The sequence below is a fragment of the Macrobrachium rosenbergii genome, chromosome 44 (genome assembly GCF_040412425.1).
Source record: "Macrobrachium rosenbergii isolate ZJJX-2024 chromosome 44, ASM4041242v1, whole genome shotgun sequence".
In the NCBI taxonomy this organism is placed as follows: domain Eukaryota; kingdom Metazoa; phylum Arthropoda; class Malacostraca; order Decapoda; family Palaemonidae; genus Macrobrachium; species Macrobrachium rosenbergii.
Window position 1 is genome coordinate 25578004 of NC_089784.1, and position 20000 is coordinate 25598003.

General features: G+C 33.4%; 1 protein-coding gene across 3 annotated transcripts in view; it reads left to right on the forward strand.

Annotated features, from left to right (window-relative positions):
- The window catches only part of GABA-B-R2 (gamma-aminobutyric acid type B receptor subunit 2), a 366199-nt gene that overhangs the window by 87115 nt on the left and 259084 nt on the right, over window positions 1-20000 (forward strand). The window lies entirely within an intron of this gene.

A 20000-nucleotide genomic window follows, 5' to 3' on the forward strand; every position in this document is an offset into this window, starting at 1 on the left:
GGCAATTGTGTTCCTTATCGTGGAATCCATTCTGCCAAGACCCATGTCAATTAAATCAAGATTCAAAATTTCCGGAAAATCCAAAGAAGCAGAAATATATTTGAAGCAGTTTTCGCGAAATGATGTTTTACGACTTGAAAATTTCCCGTATTTCATTTGATGACTGGCTTTATGCGTTTCAGTTTTCAGTTACGCGTCAGTTGATGTAGAAAGTCATCGAATTCGAACCGTTTTGTTGACTTTGTGATGCTCGTTTAAACTCTGTTGTTGAAAATGACTGCTTTTAAATCTCTGCAATGCCATATTTTGATTTTTTATTTCTGTAATTGAGATAACATTTCAGTGATTGACATCAAGGTACAGTCAATCTAAGTTACTCCAGGCGTGCAGCTCATCTGTGAAGTAAAATTCATTTACGGCAGCTGTGATGGAACAACGATTGGTAGAAAGGTATCATAAAAACATAATTGTTGTAGATAAAACAGTAAATTAGCCAAATGCTGATTCTGTTTTGTGAGCTTTCCGAACCCCGACTGTAAATATAATTTCATTTGCTGTCAGTTTTTCTGATGGTGACTGCAATTTACTTCTAAAGAGATAAAAAAAATCTTCATTCCCATTTCCTATCAATCAACAATGAAATCTTATTACAAAGGATATTTTCAAATGATTTTATGATCCCCGTGTTTTAAAGCATGAAAAGACAATAATATAAGTTTACATTCCAATCTTTCCACCATATCTCTCTCTCTCTCTCTCTCTCTCTCTCTCTCTCTCTCTCTCTCTCTCTCTCTCTCTCTCTCTCTCTCTCTCTCGTAGCCTTCATGTTTTCATCGGAATTTCTCCAGACTAATTATTCACCCCATTTCAAAATTTGTTTTCGCCCTCCGCCCGAAGATAATATTCGAGATAAGTGCAGTGTACCACAAGGAGCAAAAGCATTCGTCATCCACACAGGGAAAAAAAAGAGGATATCCACTCTTTTTTTTTTCCAGGCCTTTCATGCAGGCCCGCTTAGCGGTGCTACAAAACATCTTTCATGTCCTCTTTTGCAATACGCAGTCTTGAATTTGAGTCATTTTCTTTTGGGTTCTCCTCTTTTATCTTTCTTTTTTTTCTTTTACGTTCTTCCGCACAATATGCCATGCTGTTTGAAGTGAGGAAAACAAAGACGAGCTTTTCTGTTCCAATCTTGCAATGAATTTTTTTTCCTGGTGGTTTCCATTTTTTTTTTTTTATAGTAGTCGAGGAATTTTTTTTTATTTCTGTTTTCAATTTGACGAAGGATTAAATTGCTAGGTTGCAGTTTTAGGCGAGTGAGGCTGGGAAAGAGAGCCATGATCCATTTAAAGGAACGCTCTATATATACATATATATATATATATTTATATATATATATATATATATATATATGTATATATATATATATATATATATATATATATATATATATATATATCTATATATATATATATATATATATATATATATATATATATATATATATATATATATATATATATATATGTATATATATATATATATATATATATATATATATATATATATATATATATATATATATATATATATATATATATATATATATATGAATATCGACCACTAGGAAAGCAGACATGTGTTTATTTGACCACTTTAGTTCTCCACTTCGTCATCGGTAGCTCTGAATTGCCAGACAAAGCCATTTTTCCAGTGAATATTGCAAATAATTTTATTCCTTGCAGGAGGACTGTAACATACAAAAATAATTTTTTGGCCACTTGAAATCTGTTTTACTTTCTGTTTTTACGTTCTTTGGTTTTCTGGTACTATGTTATGCTTTAGTGCTTAATCAACGTTCCACACTGGATCAAAAATAAAAGTTTTGCCAACTTATGATCTGAATAACGAAGAAGGACAATACCTTCATATTTATCCAACAATGAACGTTTAGAAATATAATTTGCCAAAAATCATGCTCATGCATAAAAATAGGTATGATCGTATAAGACAAATAAAATAAATAAAAGTAATCACTCGCTATGATGTAACTGGAAACAAAGAATACTGAATTATGAAAATAAAAGAAAAATGGACATAAGACCAAAATAAAGTGATCACTCGTTATGATGTAACGGGAAACAGAATATTAAATTATGAAAATAAAATAAAAATGGACAGACGACCAAAATCAAGACGGAATATTTTTCTAAATAAATATTTGTGTCCACAAGTTACTGGAAAGTTTACGTTAGCTTGCCATTATCTCTAACAAAGAGAGAGAGAGAGAGAGAGAGAGAGAGAGAGAGAGAGAGAGAGAGAGAGAGAGAGAGAGAGAGAGAGAGATTGATATTTATGGAACTGTTCAGCAGAAGAGTCACCAGTAATCGACAAAACCATAAGAGCAGAAATAATGATGATTTATATGGAAACGCCAGCGAGAAGACATTAACATATAAGTAGGGGGATAAAAACGAAGAGAGTTGCTGATTTACATGGGCCCATGATGGAGAGTCCATTTCAGCACGTGAGTGCTTAAATGTCATGAATATATTTATGAAAATAAATTAATACAGTCTGAAAGAGGTTGTCACTGCCAAGTTGTAAATTCCGACAGCGGGATTAAGTCACAATACAAAAAGCTTTTTAAATCAGGTGGATTTTCTTAACACTCAGTAAATTTTGATAACGCCCGCGGGAGGAAGTGTCATTTAGAGAACTAGCAGAAGATCTATACTCTATAGAATCATTTTCATTAGCAGAATTGTGTGCTGGTGTGACTGTACAAATGGATATCTGTAACTCAGGATACTCGAGAATATACAGTACTGTAGATTTCTGCAAGACTCATAAATGTGAAGCGGAGATCCGAAAGAAACAGTTTAAATTTGATTTTTTTTCTATGAATTTCCAGCTGTAATGATGTACATGGTTTCCCGAGAATTAAACTTCTCTAAGGGTTGGCATATTATCTGAAGTACTCCGAAAGACAAAATTAAAGTGTGGTTTACTAATACGGCATAAAAGTATAAGAAGTTTAGGCTTACGTTAGCCTATGTTGTCTTGTGCTGTACATGCCGTTAGAGTTGTCTTGCGGAATGTTATAATAAAATACTTATAAATATGTAGTGCTTTAGATCTTTAGATTAAGACTTTCTTAAACTGCATAGGTTACGAATTTATTTTACAGTTAAGAATGGCATTTAACTAAGCATTCAATCCAAGTAAACCTTTTACTAATTACCAAAAAATGTGCATTTATTGAACATTTTTTCAATGCTCTCCATACCTATAATGTTCTAGCTTTTTCCAGAACTCTTTAATACAATTGCATTTCAGACTGTAGTGAAAATGAGAAGATTAATAGCATAAATGAAATGGTTATAAAGCACAATAATAGTGTTTTTATTAATTCTATAGAGGCTGTCTGACATATGTTGCTCTAGTAGTAAATTAAACGAAGGAAAAAATCATGTTCATTTTACACCAAACCATTCAGAATCTAGATAGATCCTGTCTTATAACAGGCAACAGCAATATTTCGCTGATTAAAAGTCGATCACATCAGCACTAAGCTAACCGACTGAAAAATGTAATTATGAAAGAAATTCATTGTTGCAAACGACAAGCAATCCTGCGGTTTGATAGTATTAATTGAATGTGAGGGTATAATTAAGATTGCTGGGAAAAAAATGTTCTTCAATTTTTAGATTTTGCAGTAAGCAATTAACAGGTACTTCTGCCATTTCTGATGCTACCGCTACCCCCCTCTCTCTCTCTCTCTCTCTCTCTCTCTCTCTCTCTCTCTCTCTCTCTCTCTCTCTCTCTCTCTCTCCTTGTGTTCTTCCTGTCTTTAAATTTTCCAATGACACAACAGGAAATATTTGCCCTCAACTCTCTCTCTCTCTCTCTCTCTCTCTCTCTCTCTCTCTCTCTCTCTCTCTCTCTCTCTCTCTCTCTCTCTCTCATTATGTTCATCCTACCTTTAAATTTTCTTGTGATACAACAGGAAATCTCTCTCTCTCTCTCTCTCTCTCTCTCTCTCTCTCTCTCTCTCTCTCTCTCTCTCTCTCTCTCTCTCTCTCTCTCTGTGTTAGTCTTGTCTTAAAATTTTCTTGTGATACAACAGGAAATATCTACTCTCTCTCTCTCTCTCTCTCTCTCTCTCTCTGTGTGTTAGTCTTGTCTTAAAATTTTCTTGTGATAATGTTCTCTCTCTCTCTCTCTCTCTCTCTCTCTCTCTCTCTCTCTGTGTTGGTCCTGTCTTAAAATTTTCTTTTGATACAACAGGAAATATGTGCTCTCAACCTTCCCCTCTCTCTCTCTCTCTCTCTCTCTCTCTCTCTCTCTCTCTCTCTCTCTCTTCTTTATGAGTATCATAAGGCATTAAGCACTACTTAAGTGACAATAGAGACATTGTTTCAAGTGCTAGTTTTCATCTGTAGTCATTCATTTCTATTTTCTCCTTTAAATTATGTTTTTAAGAAAACTCAAGTTTTCTGTAGAGTAAATCACTCACAACATCAGGGCCGGAGGTATGTAAGATACACCAAAAAATTTCCTTCACATGATTCCTGTGGCTAGAGGGGATTATTAAAGCCAATGGTTTTTTGTGATCGTTAAACCAATATACATCCATCCATCCATTCATACATACATCCATACATACATACATACATACATACATACATACATACATACATACATACAGTTCATACACACACACACACACACACATATATATATATATATGTATATATATATATATATATATATATATATATATATATATATATATATATATATATATATATACCCCATACAAAAATGGGAATAAAAGCACGTTAAAAGAAAAAGAAGAAGATATATATATATATATATATATATATATATATATATATATATATATATATATATATATATATATATATATATATATATACACATACGCAAGCTAGTTTCCGGATAAACAATATATATCCAGCCTTTATATGATGATGATGATGATGATGACGGCACTAGAGTGGGAAGGAAATGACACTAGTTCAAAAGGTACCATATTCTCTGGATAGCGACTGATGAAAGTATTAGAAACCCTGCCTTTTCTCCGAGAGGGAAAAAATACGAAAAAAGACGAAAACACCAGCGTTTGGGAGGGGAAAAAATTCCATGTTTTTTGAGTAATGGGGATAGAAATATCCATTGTCATTAGGGACAGGCGGTGAAGTCCTTGCCAAGAGTCAAGGAAGTTGAAGCATGACAGGATGGGAATTATGAGAGGACGCCAAAGAGCCCCAGAGCCATGGAGAAGGATTCGTAATTTTTTTCCCTCTTCTTTTCTTTCTTTCTCATCCTCCCCTTTGGACCCCTTTCTATCAGAAGCCTGTATTCTTGTTTCTTTCCTCTCCTGACACCTACATCTTTTACTTGGGATATGCATGATACTGTCATTGATATGAGTTTTCTAACCTTAAATGATGATTCGCACAACGTATTTATTTTCGAATTGCATACCAAGGTACGTGTTTATATCGGTATGCATAATTATGCCTCTTGCAACAGTGCATATTCAATATACTATGGAAACACGTACTTGTAAAAGTCACATTATGTTTTGTCTTTCTTTGCCGAGCCGTCACATGCGTCCCGACATTTTATTCTGCATCCTTCATTTTCTTCCTAGACGATAAATTTGCATCACTGGCGCACTTTGCAAGACAAATGCGTCTGTGGAAGTGTGAAAAAAGTAGGCTGTAACTTCTTCGTTGACAATATTGCCCATAAATATTTGCGTCGGTTCAGTAGAGAAGGGTGGCCTGTTTAGTTATACAGTGTATGCCATTTTTTTCCAACCCTTCGTTTTTGTTGACTGTTTATTTTGCGAGTGCAAGTACAGCATATCTCTCCGTTTAGCCTTTGAAATGTTCATTTTTCTTAGATTTTTTGCTTTGTAATTTATCGGTTAAAGTACAACACATATCTCTCTCCTTAGCCATTGTAATGGAGATTAGCATAGACTTTAAAAGACACGGGCCAAAAAACACAAACAAAAAAGCGTCATAGGGCCTGAAATAAAACTGTAGCAGTCCATATTTATGTTTATGCTCGGTCTCCTCAATCGATACAAGCAGTCTCTACTTCCACGGGAATTTACAGCCCAATTCTCTTCGTCCCTCATAAATATCTTGCAAAGAATGCCAAAACCTGCCCAATAAAGTCCGTCGTATAAAGAAGGTCTTATGATATAATGCAAATCATCACAGCTTCTATTGGGAGCGCGAATGAGACTCCGTCCATTTTGAAATCCAGAAGACTTCTTTTTCTGAGGAACGAAAGGACAGAAGAGAGAGAGAGAGAGAGAAAAAAAAAAAGATGAGTGGAAATATTCTCCTTTCCAAATTCTTCCTGCCATAATTTTGAATAATATATTGTAAGGAGTCTTTTCAAGAATTTAAATGTAGCGTAAAGTTGGATCGCTGACAAACTATATTAATATATACATTTGAGAGTCAACGCTCTGTTATGTGACATTGGGGATATGGCTTTCTTCTTGGCAATATTCGATAGTTCTGTAGTGATTTTTTTTTTTACTTCGTCATCAGTACTTTAGTCCGGTTATAGCTGTTGAAAATTGAATTTTGATTACCCACTTCCTTTCATTACTTTCGGTATTCATACGTAATTACATTCTCTCTCTCTCTCTCTCTCTCTCTCTCTCTCTCTCTCTCTCTCTCTCTCAATCCTGGGGTTACTTGTCGACTTTCCAAAAGATGCTGCTCCGTTAAATTATTTTTCTCTTGAAATAAGAACCATTCAGTGAATTCTGTGCTTGATGAAAGCTTTTGAACGTTAACAACTATGATCTCGCTGCAATATCGAAGTTTGGTTCAATTAATGCATTAGATATTTCGAGATGATTTCAATGAGCACTGCTCTGATCATCAGCCTCCTTTTCATCTGCATAACTTATATCTGTTATCTTCGAAGAGTGACATAAGTGAATTAATCATGAATGTATTCCATGCAGAGCGAAGGACGCTCAAGATCGTTACTGCCTAATGCTTCTTCATATAGATTTCATTATGATACATAACTTTATTTCCCGTCTATGTCTTGCTCCTTCCTCTCTAACACTGAATTACCATTCGTTACTGTTCTGGATTTAGGAATATTGTGCCGTTTTCTGTTTTAGATGAAAAGTCACGTTATCTGTACAGTTATTAAAAAGAGAAAATGACTGGTAAAGCGATTGCTTTAAATCTTCTTTACTTAATAAAGCTTTTTGATGAAAGCTTTCTGTTATGTTTTCTAATGTTCAGTTGCCATCTGTTTAGGAAGATGACTGGGGTCACTGATCATGAAAGATAACACAGGCCTATGCAGGAGCTGAAATGACCTTTCGATTCGAAAGTGTATTGTAAATGGAGGTTTAGCTTAATAAAAAAAAAGGCTGAAATGAAAGATAGGAAAGGGGATTATGGAAATACGCCAAATAATCCCTGGCCTAGACAACTGTCGTATATCCTTGACATAAACAACTGTGCGTAATTCTCCAAATCTGTGGATTACTGAGCCTCTAATATTACGGAACTACTTGCTCTTTAGTCACCAACCTGATATTTTCCAACAAAAAATTACCTTTTGTAAATAGATGAGCCTCTGATAACGAATGAGTCGCTTATGTGTTGGTAGATAAGGTTCCAGAGTCATTTACTCATCTATTCATGCATTTCTTTGTAACCTAGTAGATCTGTTCTTTGCTATTATTAAATTCTTATAGAATAACGGAATGTATATACATTTTTAAGAGGTAATCCTTATAGTTTAGTGATTTCTTGGTGGTTTGATCTCTTAGGAATTGCTTGGCTTTTTTTATTGATAGATCATTTTGTGTTGTTATTATTGTCACCTACTTTTGACCCATGATTTCACTATATTAGCTGGCAAGTCGATTGATTTTCCATTTAGCAGATGTTATTTCTCGTTGCTTTGTTTTTGCTATTAATACACCATGCAATAAAACGTCTTTGCATCAGTGCTGTTGCATAAGATATGTTGTCCAGAATTAGGAAATTCGTAACCGCTTGATAGTACTAATAACATACTGCGAGCGAAACCATGAATATATATATATATATATATATATATATATATATATATATATATATATATATATATATATATATACATATATATCTGTATATAATATATATGTATGTATATATATATATATATATGTATATATATATATATTATGTATATGTATATATATATATATATATATATATATATATATATATATATATATATATATATATATATATATATATATATATATATATATATAATGTATATCATACGAACAAAGATATATATACAACACAGAAAATATATATACATATATACATATATATATATATATTATATATAAATACATACATATATATACATATATATATATATATATATATATATATATATATATATATATATATATATATATATATATATATATATAAATTTTATATATATATATATATATTCGAAATTTTCAAGGTTTTCTTTTCGGTATGTTTTTTTAATTCGTTATTCGAAATAATTATATAAAAAGAATCACGTCACTCTCTTCTCTGCTGAACATTTCCTTGAAGACGGCAAAAAAAAGCAGAGGACCTTAGGCCCGAAGGAGAGGTCCGTTTCTGCCTCTCCCCTGTGCATCCTTCGGTACCTCCAGCAGCAACGCTACGGCACCTTTAAGGACTGTTCGTCAGCATTGAGGAATGTTCCCACACCTCTCGGAATGATCCGGCACTTCAAGGAATGGTACATTCCTCCCCGGCATTCCAGCAAGCAGGCAAATACAAGACGCATATGACTCCGTGAAGAGCTGTATGTCTGTGGAAACTTTTTATTTCCTTTTTTCCCTTCTTAAGTGTCCTGGCCTTCTGCTATGGATCGTTTTATTATTTTGATATTTTCAATATACTTGACGGAAGTTTTTCTCATGTAAGTAGTTTGCAATAAAGTATTTTCTTTGCAGAACTTTCTTGTGTTGAGAAATCTTTATTGCCGATTGGAAATGATGCGGGAAGAGAAAAATATTTTAAGTATGCTATATTGAAGTTTTTCTGATTAAAGTAGTTTGCAATAAAGCATTTTCTTTGCAATCCTCTCTTGTGTTGAAAAATCTTGATTGCCAAATGGAAAAATACTCGAGAGAAAAAAATAAGAAAAAAATTCTTCGTGGATATTTAGCGCCGAGCAAAAGGCGTCATTTGTGAAGAAAGCGCATCATCAAAAATACATCAGCTTATACGCGGCCGTAATGCAAGGAACGTGGTCATCATTTTTATAATGACAGCAGAGATAAAAAAAAGGAAGTTATAGACTGAGCTTGCACACGGAAACATACAACCATACACTTGGTGCGTGGATGGATGCTTTCATCCGTAATCGATACTGACGGCGCTTGATCGGCTGAATGTGTGATAACAACGTTGAATTCCTCCCCAGCTGGTGATCTGTCCCGAGATGGTTCAGGTAAATGGATTTCGTCTATTCAAGACAGGCGGGAATTTCCATTAAGACGCCCAGAAGACACTATATTGAGAATCTTTATTGCCATTCTCTGATAAAAATATCTTCTCTCTCTCTCTCTCTCTCTCTCTCTCTCTCTCTCTCTCTCTCTCTCTCCTCTCCCTTCGTCTTCTTCCTGTCTTCGAATTTTCCAGTGATACAACGGGAAATATTTAAGCTTCTCTCTCTCTCTCTCTCTCTCTCTCTCTCTCTCTCTCTCTCTCTCTCTCTCTCTCCATTGTGTACATTCTTTCTTAAAATTTTTTTTTATAATATACCTGGAAATATTTACACCTAAGCTTTACTCTCTCTCTCTCTCTCTCTCTCTCTCTCTCTCTCTCTGTATAAATTTTCTTACGACAGAAATGCGAAATAGTCACATCTAGCAACGAGGACTGAAAGTTTCTCTAGAGTTATTTACATCCTCATATGATCACGTGTGTGAATCCATTTGTCTGCATTTTGGATCCAGGGTCCAACTTTGGGAATACCTGGCCAGAACCCCATAAGCAGTGTACTAAAATGCATATATCCAGAGCAATCTCATAAATATGCAAGCAAAAAGAGAAGTATAGCCATTCCCGCACGGAATGGTCTCACATAGAGTTGCAATTACTGCATCATATACCTGACTAGCAAACAAAGTGCGTTTTATTCTCCAAAAACCTCATTACAAATGCTTTAGTGCTCACGGACGGATGCTTTAGGAAGTTGCTTCCTTTCTCTGTCTATATATTTATTGTTCTCTGTCCCTGTCTATCGCTCTTTCCCTCTAAACACAACACACACACATACATATATGCGCATATACATACATGCATGCATACTCACGCATATATATGTATATATATACATATACATATATTATATATATATGTATGTATGAATGGGAACGGGGTATGATTGTATACATGCATGTATGAAAATATGTATATAACATAGCGTTTTGCGTCGTATGCTACGTGAGAAGATTCGGTTTTTCTACACCTTTCAAACGCTAAATACACTGGAACCTCTGGTCCAATCTTTGCGAGGCTGGAGAAAAAACGCACAGGGAAAAGAAAATAATGCGTCAAAGGATGGTCATCCCTTCTCCCTTAAACAAAGTATGCCATCCCACACACTCTATATCACGCATAAAACACACATTTGTAATCCTGATGCTGGCGCTGCCCCTTATCCCTTCAACCCTCATAACAATGACTCTCTGGGAACCAAATCCTTCGCTCACATCTCGATGGTGAGTCATGAGGGATGGGCCACAGTTTTTCTGTGGGAGACGAACACCTCTGGGAAACGTTTCTCTCTCTCTCTCTCTCTCTCTCTCTCTCTCTCTCTCTCTCTCTCTCTCTCTCTCTCTCTCTCTCACCTGCCATAAAGAAGAGATATAAAATACTGGTCGATTGTGAGTTAAGATACGTCCGTCATGAATGATATTTTTTATTTCCCAGTTTTTTCATTGACATTTATTTTCTTAGGTGTTATGCATTATTAAACTACTGTACTTCAACCATAAAAAGTGCAGGTAATATAAGAGAGGATCGTGACAGAAAGTCATATTCCTGGGGAGTTTCGAGGCGTCCAAACTCCAGGGCAAAATGGATCATTGGGTCGTTACATATCTAACCACGGATAGGCCCTAGGCATCTAAATGAAATATGTATTCTGTAGTCACTATATGTTCAATCGTTACTACTTTCAGAGTTAAGCACAAAACATATTAAACACTAACGCACATTACGGCTTATAAAAGAATTTGTATCAACACCAAAAGGGCATTTAGCAGTACCTCGATATTCCTTATAAATTTGTATTGATATTTTTTTCTGGTTTCCAAGCAGTACTTCGGTCAAATATAGCAGCCACCAGCCTGGAGAGCCCTCTACAAATCAGATTTAAATATAAAAAAAGAACAGAAAAAAACAGTAAAAATACACAAAAAAGATAAAATAACCTACAAATCAATCATACAGGGATAAGCGTTTACCTGCTAAACGCGAAGGATTGAGATTAAGGAAGGAAGAGTGGAATTCACTAGTTCTTCCTTTCTCTCTTGTGAACGGCCTCCCTTCATCCTTTTCTTCCCTATTCACTCGTGGGGGTGTAATTTTACTCCTCACAGATTATCCTTCATTCCTCCCCAGACCTCTACAGAAACTCGTTATCAGTCTCACATAATACTGCGCGATGCTATAAACGCAGATCTGAATGCTATTTCTGAATGGGGAGACGAAGTTCGGTTTATTTTATTGCTTCCAAGACCCATTCCTTTCCTATCTCTGTGTCTAGTAATCTGTTCCCATTCGCAGTGATCTCGAAGGAATTGAAAATTACACCTCTTGGATCTATTTGTATTTGTGGGTCTTTGAACATTTTTCTTGATTAATTCCAGGAAATTGTAAACAATAGGGTAAACAGCACACACATGACACTGCCTCCGTAGCTATGAACTATCTTCAATATCAGAAGTAAAACGAGTAAAGTCTTAACTTGGATCAAAGACATATCAGTCGGTGATGTAGTCTGAAATATTGACCTCTCTAAATGAATAAGAACTAGGCTTTTTTCTTAAGAATCATTATGCGTAAATAGAGGAGATGTTGATTGCTCTCAGTGAAGTTTGAACGTGTGCAATTTTCTCTCAAAGGTGAGTAAAGAGGTAATCTTGCAATAACCTCTGCAAGACGGTAAAATTACCATATTACAAGGCCATAACAGTCCAAGTTGTTATTTATAATGCCTGCTAATTGGATAGCATTTACAAGATTAGGCATCTTTCAGTTTGCTTTGTACCCAGCTAAGGAATGTAGAAACAGGAATTATAACTGTGTGCATATCGTGGAGATGAAACCTCTCAAGACTTACTGTTTTCAAGCAGGTAAAATAAGAATAAATAACTTAAAATCGGGGTTAAGATAGAGGTAAAAGCTATCGACGCGTGAAGGCAATAACAAACATCATACGCGTATGAAAACGAAAAATAGAATATGTTCACAAAAACATGGTATAACAAAGAGAAAACATAAGGGAGCTATATTTTGGACACCATGGCTCCTTTTTTCCAATGTTGTTTGAATAGAAATTGTACACACACACACACACACACACACATATATATATATATATATATATATATATATATATATATATATATATATATATATATATATATATATATATATATATATATATATATATATATATATATATATATATATATATATATATATATATATATATATATATATATATATATATATATATATATATATATATATATATATATATATATATATATATATATATATATATATATATATATATATATATATATATATATATATATATATATTAACTTTATCACTTACACAATTGTTCTGTGCATTAATACAACTACTAACAGGACCTCATTGAAACTGGATGGTATCAAGCGGAGATATTTATTCACGAAAAGTGACAATCTTTCTAGGACAAACAGTCCTTATTGTCAAGTATCCGATTCTAAGGATACTCAACAGTAAGGACTGTTGGTCCTAGAAAGCTTGTAACTTTTCTTGAATAAATATATACGCTAGATACCATACAGTTTAAATGAAGTAAAATCAATGGCATTATTTTCAGTGACCATCGTTTTGTTTAGACTTTAAATCTTTCAAATACAGACCGATTCAAAGTCGAAATAAAAAGATAATCTCTGTAAATAAGTCATTGACTTAATAGAAATTGCATAAGAGAGAAATATGTCCAAATAGCATATCCATATATATATATATATATATATATATATATATATATATATATATATATATATATATATATATATATATATATATATATACTGTGTATATATATTACATATATATATGTATGTATATATTACTAAAGGACCTCATCCAAACTGGATGGTATCTAATGGAGTTTTTTATTCAGAAAAAGTACGGATACTTGATAATGTGGACTGTTTGTCCAAGAAAGCTTGTAACTTTTTCTGAATAAAAAACTCCATTAGATACAATCCAGTTTGAATGAGGTCCTTTTAGTAATTCTACTAATGCACAGAACAATTGTGTATGTGATAAAGTTAGTATGTGTATATGTGTATGTATATATATATATATATATATATATATATATATATATATATATATATATATATATATATATATATATATATATATATAACTAATAATAGGAGTTAATAAAACGCCAAAAGGTAGAAAGTTATTGCTATGTTTCAGAGACCAAACTGTTTCCCTCTACTGGCCAATAGAGGAGACATTTTGGTCTCTGAAATATGCCAATAACTTTCTATCTTTTGGCGTTCTAATCGGCTCCTATTATTAGATGGATTTCTGTTTTAACAGAAAATATTTCATAGTCATACATATATATGTATATATATATATATATATATATATATATATATATATAATATATATATATATATATATATATATATATATATATATATATATATATATATATATATATATATATATATATATATATATATATATATATATATGATTTAAGCTAGGCCAATCAAGCCATTATTTCCTATAATTCATCCATTCAATCTATTCCTCAATTTCGTTTTTCCCTATCCACACTTCACCCTAATACTTATGAATTGGAAAATTTTCTACATAACCGAACCATTTAAAGAACATACGTTGCATCCTTTATCTGCCATACCATTTTTGTGACCTCTACATACCTCAGCATGCCTCATCATTTCAGTTCTTATACAGCAATTACTACACTAACACTTCATGTAGACAACTTCAGTCATTTTAATCCTATTAGCATTAAATGTCCACATGTCGCTTCTATAAAGGAGAGCTGGCTCATTGTTATCCTGTATTCCATGACACTCTAAGTCGCCTTCGAGATCTTTTGCTGAAATTCTCTGACCCTTCATGATTCACTTACATTCTGAGTCACCATACCGCATCTTAGCTTATTATCGTATCATATTTATTTTTAGATAATATATATTACAATCAACAAGACTTTCTATCCATATCTTTCTTATGCATTCAAGAGGTTAAGATTCTGAAGTCGTAGAACTGCATATTTTCAAGTAATACAAATACTTATTGTGGCATTATGCGATCAGCTAACCTTTACATATTATTTCTGTGATTTTGCAAAAAAAGAAAACAAATTCTTTAGACCATTGTGTTTATGTATGGCTGGATGTTTATATTACGGATTACTTAAAGGGGCATAAGAAATATTATGGAAGGAAAATACATTTCCTAGTACAAATAAACCATTTCCGAGCAGAATGATAGTGCGAAATGTTTATAAGGCCATCCAGTGCATACATTGCACGTCATTGTTTTTATTTTAATGAACCAGTAGAAGAGTTTTTATACTTTATGCTGAATAAGTTATATTACCAATTGTTTATGACTTCTTGAAACTTATAATGAAAGTGATTCTGTAACCCTACAGCGCTAGTGTGTTTAAAAACTAAAAACTATTTTTGTTTATCAGTGAAAGTGCATTTCCACCCACGAAGCATAACAATAAAGAATTCCTGAGAATGATGCAATTCATAAAAATCTTGAGCGTTCCCTTATCGCACTCCCTAACTCCCCCTTCCAGCACTTTTGTGGCTTTTAAGTGGTTAGAGGGAAAATAGGACGATTTTTAAGACGATGTAATTGATTCCTGATTAGAATACGTTATTCTTTTCTCATGGTCTTTGTAACCGTTAATTCGAACTGAAGATATCACCGAGTCCTTTTGTCTGCTCCGCATTGTTTAACAGAAGAAGCAGCATGAACGTCGTTCATTGTTAGATTAAGGGCCTTTGTTGGCCAGTTTATGAGTGCATTTATGTTTTATGCTTGTTAGCTTTTGTTAGTATTTTGAACTGTTGACGCTGTGCATATTGTTGCTTCTCCATAATGCTTTTTCTTGATGAATACATCATACGTAAGTTTAGGAAGCTTTTGATAACAGCAGTTTGCTGATATGCAGATAGTTAATAATCGTTGATTATAGTACTATTAGAGTCTGTTTTCCTTTCAAATATTTTTATACGTATTTTTATTTTTTTTTTAGATGGTTGTTTGACAAAACGTCCTTTCCTAATGCTTAAAAGGAGAGTCGTATATATATACACATATATATGTATATACTATTTACACACACACACACACACACACACACACACACACATATATATATATATATATATATATATATATATATATATATATATATATATATATATATATATATATATATATATATATATATATATATATATATATATATATAGTTTTTATGAATTGTAGATATCCGGAACAGTAATAATGAAATAAATAACAATATATTTATAGATTTTATGCTGTATTTTTCTTTATTTTTTCACCGTCTTTACTGCACTTGACAGTGTGAAACGCATTTTGACTTTACCTATCTTATTTAGCATTCATTTGAACTCAGTTATATTACTCTGTGAGTATTAGTCTTTAAGCAGTGTTACTTTCTCTTGATTCATGCCGTGGATTTTACCTAAGAGACTACGATATTTACAATATAACATCCAAATATTTTTAAATCTTGGTTTTACTGATTTCCATGAAAGTGAAATTTCCACTATGCTGCATTCATTTACAAACAGACATTGCACATCTTTCCTCCTTCAGTTCCCCATTTTCTGTAAGTGGCACGATGTAAATGTTGACAACACGGAGTCTGCTTCCCATATAGTTTTATTTCTGTTTTCACTCGAAACCCAAAGTGAAAAGCGAAAGGCAAACATCAAGTAAAACAAGAGGAAGCCTTGCCAATAAACCTATTTTTCCGGGGCGCGTCGCCCAAGCCCTGTTTTTTCCTACCCGAGAAAGTTCCTTAAACTTTTCCCTTAATCAGCGGCAACTCCTAGAAAATTTCTTTCACTAGTTTCCTTCGTACTTTTATTGGAAAAATTTTGTCTCTTCTTCAGGAATCCAATTCAGTAATGCGTTGCTTTATGATATCGACTTGAAAAAAAAAAGATGGTTGGTATTCATACTCACGGTTGTTACCTGTGCTTTTGCAGTGCCTTATCTGTGGGTGAATATTTTGCAGCCTGAAATTTGCTCACGGATTATTTCTTCACAGAAAGTTGTGTTACAAACAATCCCACATGTCTTTTTTTCTATATATAAGTATATGACGCTAGTTTACATTTTTTATTGTACTGAAAATGTTCCTTTAAATGTGTGAGTTTCATATTTCCTCCAAGGATGAAATTCTTATTGCCTGTCTGTGACTGATCCTAATGAATAGATATTTATTAGTATATCCATTTTTCCCATTTATGTTAGTTTTATTATTATTCAAATTTCCTTCTGTTTGTTTAGAGGAAAGACAATAAAGTAAAGCTGGTGTCATAATACAAGTTAAGCGCATAATGTTCATAGATATAATGAATTATTCGCATGTTTAAAATGATTTCTTGGTTTTCTGTTTCCTTTTTTTTTTTTTGAAATACTTTTATATTAAACAAACTTACCAGATTTGTCAGAAAAAATTAGTTTCCTCTTGAATCGCTTTGTTGTTTAGAAACATTAAAATTTCATTCTACTGAAATGACAGAAAATGTGAACTTTAGATAAAAAACGAGAGAAACAAATTATCTATTAAGATACAGAAAAGTACATCTTAGTTAAAATTTTCTTTTAGTCAACGAGAACTGTTAATACTTGTTTTTAACATTATATTTCATTCATAATCATAAGTACTGAAAATTAAAATATTTTTACAACTATCTATTACTCAAGAACATTTATTGTTTCCTGTTATATAGCAGAATGCCCCAGTCATTAAATTAGCGCATGCGTGAAAACTAGCTCATAAAGATCTACATACCTGTTCCGATACGAACATAATTGTCTGTGTGACAACGATAAATTGTCACATGAGATACACAAATTTTATCAATAATATCATAAAATTAGTTTTTATTAAAATAAAATTTTCCATAACATCGTCCATAAGTTATTGTTGATATGAAAACATTGATAAAATTTTGAAGAGTAATGTCTTGAAAGAAAATAACATCGTCGATCCCTGGTTTACATTATAGATAGATGAGTTCTTTACTCAGGGAACAGCGACGAGCAGCAATTAACGGGGAGTCGTTTTTATCGCACGAGGGATGAAGGAAATATCAGGGTGAACTTCCCAAGCAAAAACCTTTTGATAAACGAGACAACTTCCTGTTGCAAAAAGCTGAATTGGTTCTTTCTTGTGATGAGGGTTTCACACACACATGTATATGTGTGTGTATATCTTCGGAGAATGAAGTAACCTCTTACGTTAATTACCATTACATGATCATTGTTTGAGTCAAATAAAGGCGTAATATTACATTATTAAAAATAACAAGGTAGATTTATGGATGCAAATGTTAATCAAGCAGTCAGTGGGTGATAAATCATTATTACCTGTTGGATACTTGGAGTCAAATTCATATTGTCCGTTTAATGGGACGTAACGTTATAAGCTATGAAGCGCTCTTAAACAATACTTATTGTGGACGATAGTTAGCGCATGAGTGCAGCCTAATGCTAGGTATTTAATTTTAACTTTTACTGCAGCAACATACTGCACAGTTTACAATATATTGCTTAGCTGTTCTGTACCTTAGTAACTAAGATTCTCGGAACTCTGTGGTTCCCTGGTGATAAGTGATAAGAAACAATGCATATAAAAGCAACTACAAGAGGTGCAGGGGAGAGAGAGAGAGAGAGAGAGAGAGAGAGAGAGAGAGAGAGAGAGAGAGAGAGAGAGAGAGAGAGAGAGAGAGAGAGAGAATGAATGATGCCCTGCATTCATTCAGATATTCTTGTGTGTATTTGTGTATGTCAAAGGGAAATTGTGCCAGCTATTTGATGCATTTCTGATGACAAAATACGTTTTTCCATAAAATAACAGAGCGAATAATCTTCAAGTATGCTAAACAGTTTCCGTTCTAATACTGTTCACCAAGCAACGTAAAGCTCAAATAAAAGTAATGCAGTCTTGTCTGTACTGAAGTCCTCATGTTCCAGGAAATTTTTATCTTTCCAAGGTTCTGGTGCATAACGCAGTAATAATGAACTTATTTTGTACTGTTGCAAAAGAAAGCTAGTCACTGAACATCTTGTCGTTAAAAGCTCATGAAACCCTTTCAATATCGTTCCTCCGTTCCTCAAGGCAGTATAAGTTCCTCGTTGGACGGGTCGATATCGTACTCGGCTAGCACTCTGCTGGGGCCGCGTTCGACTCTCCGGCCGGCCAATGAAGAATTAGAGGAATTTTTTTTTCTGGTGATAGAAATTAATTTCTCGCTATAATGTGGTTCGGATTCCACAATAAGCTGTAGTTCCCGTTGCTAGGTAACCAGTTGGTTCTTAGCCACGTAAAATAAGTCTAATCCTTCGGGCCAGCCCTAGGAAAGTTGTTAATCAGCTCGGTGGTCTGGTTAAGCTAAGGTATACTTAACTTACCTCAAGGCAGTATAAAGACCAATACTATCTTGAACTGCTTCTAAGTTCATGGGAACAGTGTCGTTGCCTTACGTATTACACCAGAAATTTAGTAACGCTGAATAAAGAATTCTATCTGTTATTTCTATTATATTCGTTGATATTTAACAAAAATATTCAAGGATTTTTGGAAGCTTAAGTTTATTATATTTTCACTGACTAAGAAGCCATTTGCCTATAAGACTCTACTAAATAATTAATGGAAACAATTGTTCACTAACTAGGGAAATTACGGCAAATAAGTATGAATTATTTTTTTCTTTTACATGTGATGAAACCATACACAAACTGAGAGAGAGACACACACGCACGCACATATATTTGTATATGAAATATAAATACTTTGTATACTATATATGTATTGAGAATAACCAACATTCAGAGGCAGCTATATAAATAATTACTTCCCATGACCAAGATCGAACCTACGTTTGTTTGTATTGTCAGTTCCGTTTCCTTCTTTTCTGTCTACGCCAAAGAAAATAAAATGAAGGTAACTTTAATGATTGTGATAAAGTTATGATTAACTTTTTTCCCATAAACTCAACACTAGCGACACCAATACGAGAGAAATAAAAGGCGTCTATTCTTCTTTCGACTGAAATCCACAGTGACACACGAAGAACAAAATGCTCAGTTCCGCGCACGTGCCGAAATGAAAAGTCGTTCAGAATCGAATGGCTTCCTTGTTGCTTCATGCTTGATAACAATCCGGACCAGACAAAAGAGCTTGATGATACATCCCGTTTGAATTAAGAGATCACAAAGACCAGGAGAAAAGAATAACATCCTCTAATCGGGAATCAATTAGATCGTTTTAAAAATTCTTTCCATTTCCCCCCTTTGTCTCGCAAAAACCACCGAGCTGGGAAAGGTGGAGCGCTGGAAAGA